The sequence below is a fragment of the Amblyomma mixtum genome, chromosome 3, assembly GCF_055824585.1.
Source record: "Amblyomma mixtum isolate Tamu chromosome 3, ASM5582458v1, whole genome shotgun sequence".
Classification (NCBI taxonomy): Eukaryota; Metazoa; Arthropoda; class Arachnida; order Ixodida; family Ixodidae; genus Amblyomma; species Amblyomma mixtum.
The window spans coordinates 213,877,187-213,881,983 of NC_143014.1; the positions used below are offsets into that span (position 1 = coordinate 213,877,187).

The 4,797-nt window shown below is 43.1% G+C and overlaps 1 pseudogene; it reads right to left on the bottom strand.

Annotated features, from left to right (window-relative positions):
• Window positions 1-2,527: 2,527 nt before the first annotated feature.
• On the bottom strand, window positions 2,528-4,797 carry LOC149353604 (ubiquinone biosynthesis protein COQ4 homolog 2, mitochondrial-like; annotated as a pseudogene).

Here is a 4,797-nt window from a genome sequence, read left to right on the forward strand (position 1 = left end):
CAAATAAAATTTTGCCTCGATTTTGCATAACAAGTCTCAGTGCAATTTTCCACTGTTAGGTTCCTTCTATCAAGTACAGATTCTTTTTCAGGGGCAGCCAAACATTTTTCATTACGAGTGCACAAAAGCTCCTCACAAGCTCTCAGGGGGTGCCATCTTGAATCATGCTGCGCAATGTAATAATCATTCAAACCTCCATGAATGCTATAATTTTACAATGTCACTGTTACAGTGTTTACAGTTTACTGCCTGCTAGTCCAGCTTTTGTAGCGCACATAATTCTTACTACACACCCTGCTCTACTGCAAAACTTCCTGGCATAACAAGCCAGGCAGCTTCACAACTGGCCAACAGTGCAGCGGTGCACGTAATTCCCTTCCAGTGAAATAGCTTAGAAATGTAAACACACTTGGGAAATGGAGGACAATTGACAGGAAGAAGTGCACAAGAAATAGTGTGAGACAGGCTCTGTTGTCTTTTTATTTTTCTCACACACTTGTTATCATTTGTTGGTAATTTCTTTTTCCATGTTTCATTTCATTTGTGCTGTCGTTTGCACTTTGGTGGAGCACAGTGATAGTGAGACTGCGAAGCCGCAAGCCATGCATACTTCACAGTTCAGAGCTGCATCTTGTCAACTTCAAGCATAATTTTCACTCTACTAAAGAAACCCTACACCTCTGTTTTCAGATTCACAAAGTAACTTGCTGTTCATCGGTCAGTCACGTTAGCAACACTGCCACACTAATCGCTCCGAGTAAAGAAGAGAAATCATGTCCACTGACTTCATAGCCCACACTGCAGATGACCCAACAGTATACATCTGACATCACACAATTTTTTAATATGGTGGTCCCTGCCGGTGGGAGGAGTTTTTGCAGTCTCAATTTTAATTTTTTTTTTTCAGAACGTACAGCGCATCCAGGGCACTCCACTTAGGAGATAGAATAACATGCTCCAGTATTATTTACTGGAACACAAAACTGCAACCTGTTGAATGACCATGCCAAGGTCCGCTGCATGGCAGCCATTTCATACAAACGAGAAGAAACTTTTCAAACAATACACCAAATGTACAGACAGTGTGTTGAAGCAATTTGCAGCATTCTGACAGCAAGTGCCAGTTGCACTCGCTGTCACTGCACTGCTTCTAAACAGAAGCAATCATCAAGTTACTGAAAAAGTGCCTTTGAGAGAGCTCGAAGAACAATAATATGAGCTGTTGAATAAGTGACGTGAATCTGTTTCAGCTCATTTAATCCCAGCCTTTAATTAAAGCCAATCTAGAAAGACACTTTCCAAACCACACAGCAGACTAGTCAAACTCATTCTGAAAATGCATTATGGCAAGTCTTGATCACCGAAAGGAAACATTTTGAGCAAAAGTACATTTCGGATCATTCACTGCCTTCATAGCAAAACCAGCCAAACAATTCATTCTATGCCATCAAAAAGCTGCTCTCCATGAAGCATTCCAAGGTTAAAAGGAACGTTTAGAATGGTGTACCATCAGCAATAAAGCTGCCTTGGTGGTAAGGTTAAGCATTGCCTTGGTGGCAATGCTTAAAGTGAAAAATGAGTAAAAGGAGTAAAAGGAGTCTTTTATGCAATAAAGCTGCCTTGGTGGCAATGCCTAAAGTGAAAAATGAGTAAAAGGAGTCGTTCAAGCAAAAGCTTGGTTATTATTTCTAACAAACCCAGCCCAGTTGACTTCATGCAAGTAATATTACAGCAAAGCAATGTGGCACAGCTTTTATAATGAGTCATAGACCTGTGTTGGTGAAATGGCCAAGAAAAAAAAAGGGGGGACAAGTACTGAAATGGCCAAGAAAAAAAAGGGGGGGACAAGTACTGAAATGGCCAAGAAAAAAAAAGGGGGGACAAGTACTGAAATGGCCAAGAAAAAAAAAGGGGGGGACAAGTACTGAAATGGCCAAGAAAAAAAAAGGGGGGACAAGTACTGAAATGGCCAAGAAAAAAAAAGGGGGGACAAGTACTGAAATGGCCAAGAAAAAAAAAGGGGGACAAGTACTGAAATGGCCAAGAAAAAAAAGGGGGGACAAGTACTGAAATGGCCAAGAAAAAAAAAGGGGGGACAAGTACTGAAATGGCCAAGAAAAAAAAGGGGGGGACAAGTACTGAAATGGCCAAGAAAAAAAAGGGGGGGACAAGTACTGAAATGGCCAAGAAAAAAAAAGGGGGGACAAGTACTGAAATGGCCAAGAAAATAAAAGGGGGGACAAGTGCTGAAATGGCCAAGAAAAAAAAAGGGGGGACAAGTACTGAAATGGCCAAGAAAAAAAAAGGGGGGACAAGTACTGAAATGGCCAAGAAAAAAAAGGGGGGACAAGTACTGAAATGGCCAAGAAAAAAAAGGGGGGACAAGTACTTAAATGGACAAGAAAAAAAAAGGGGGGGACAAGTACTGAAATGGCCAAGAAAAAAAAAGGGGGGACAAGTACTGAAATGGCCAAGAAAAAAAGGGGGACAAGTACTGGAGCCAAAATAGAAGGCATCAAATATAACCTTACTTGGGCTTCAGGCACATTGCTCCAAAAACTGCACCAGTTGAGCACATGGGCATCTTGGTGTGGATGGCTTCAACCCACTTCACAGTCACTTCACCAAGCATGTGGATTGGCATCTCGAGGATTGTGTGCATCAGGTCATGCACCTCACAGTATCTCTGAGCCACATAAGCCAACTCAGCGTCATCAAAAAACTGCACTGCAAGCCTGGAGTAAGGCGACACATTCTGCAAAGCAAAAATCACAAGAAGAAAGGAAAGTATTAGAGTGACACTTGCCAGCAAGGACAGAGCAGTTGTGCACTCAGACTGCTTAGTTTACACAGCGCTCACCGTAGTCATGTTCTAAAATACACAATACATTTCCGAACTTACACATCTCCAAGAAATCTGAAGACAATTGTGCTGCAATATTTATCAATGACAAAAATTAACTAGGCCAGAAAAGTATAAAGCATTTCATGCATAAGCTGAATCCAATTTTTTTCTGCTGTGCCATCATTTCGTTTTATAGAACCGTTACATGCTCCAGTAAAATTAGCTTTTGGGCTAGCTGGCTTGACACTTGACACACAAATGCATGGTTCAAGTGTGTGTCTTCATAAAGTGAATTTGTTCTTGTGCTGCAGTTATATGTCAAATGTTATACCCCTTTTGCAAGCACATTTAAGCTTGAACAGATCCATTGACAAAAATAAAAACAGAAACACCAGTGCTAAGATGGAGTGAGCCGCAAGACTGGCTTTGCACACTAAGGAGCTGAAACTTCATTGGCATAGCTGCTTAGAACTAAATCCCATGAAGACACTAAAATTCAAGGCCGATACGTTCCACCTTCCATGCCATTTTGCTGATAAAATGTCCATATAAAAGTAGGAGTAAACCACAGATACATTCAGCTCAGGGCTTAAAGTCAGAGCAACTCGGGGCAATTCGGACCAACCACCAGTAAAGGAGGGTCTATGACCTCAGCTGCTGACAAGCAAATGAGTGAGAATTTTGTCCTGAAATTCTTAATATTCTTTGTCGTTCAGTCCATACATAAACATAAGATGGTTTTCATTGTCCGCAAGGCTGTATATTTGATCATCCGTCAGTAGGTCCCTGGCTGGCTTTCATAAGAACGTGGTGCACATTTTTTTTTAATGGTACATATTTGTGTTCTACGTGTTATACATGTGCTCAGTTCCTGTACAGTATCACGTATGTTGGACCAGTGGAGGGCGACCTTATGCCGTTCCTTTTGACCGTGAAAATGCACCATAAGCACTTGATTAGCGCCCGGCAACAACTTCTGCTATGCTGCCCCTGGTCCGCCTTCTGCCGCTATCACATTTTATTACTGCGATCCAACATGTGAACAGCACGCAAAAATGCACATGTAAAGGTTTCCACGCTTGTTCTTACTTTCAGGAGGAACTATCAAAGTCAAGGGCACCGGTACCCACGTTGTCATGCAGGAACTGGTAGTACGTGTAGCCGAAAGTGTAATCGGGAAGGCGGCTAATGTAGTCCATGGCCACTGAGCGAGTGTTGATTCTTGGCCGGTCTCTGCGTCAGATCCGCCAGAACGGTCGCCATGCTATGGCCAGTGCTACCAACCTCTAAAAACAGCATGCCCGCACCTTAATATCTGTCAGCCTTCTTCGTCATTCGACATCATCCTGTGCAAATCCCGAAAAGCGTAAGACCCTGTAACTTCTCCAAAGACAGCCACCATATCTGCAAGGAGTAAACCCAAAATCTGTTCAGTGATGCACAAGTTCTCCTTCACAGCATTTAAAAACAGTTGGTATTACCATCTCTAAAAGGGTCAGTTATAGCATCGAGTGCAGAACCGACCGATATCAGAGCTTTCTGCGCGAAAGTTGTCGGTATGTGGCCGGGATACAGGGACCCCTGCTCAACCAGTGGCTCTGCAAGAAAACATCATTCATCACTACAGAATGCTACAGCGGGCACTGCTTAGGAATCACACCAATGGAAACAACATATAAGCTGCCTACATGCTGCCACAGGTCACGTTACAACTCACCATTATGTCCCTGCTTTTCCGCATTGCTCGCCTGTGCAAGCGACCGAACGGTCAACAGAAAGGGACTGCACCCAGGCGTTTGTGCCGGAAAATGCGGTAAGCGGTCGACAGTACGTTTAACAGAGCGGCGACGATAGGATATAACGGTTGGCAAACGCAGCATTGCGTAGTTGAACTGGCAAGCCAGCTACGTAACCCTCAAAATCTTCTCCGTCGACCTAAGTAATTTCGTTTC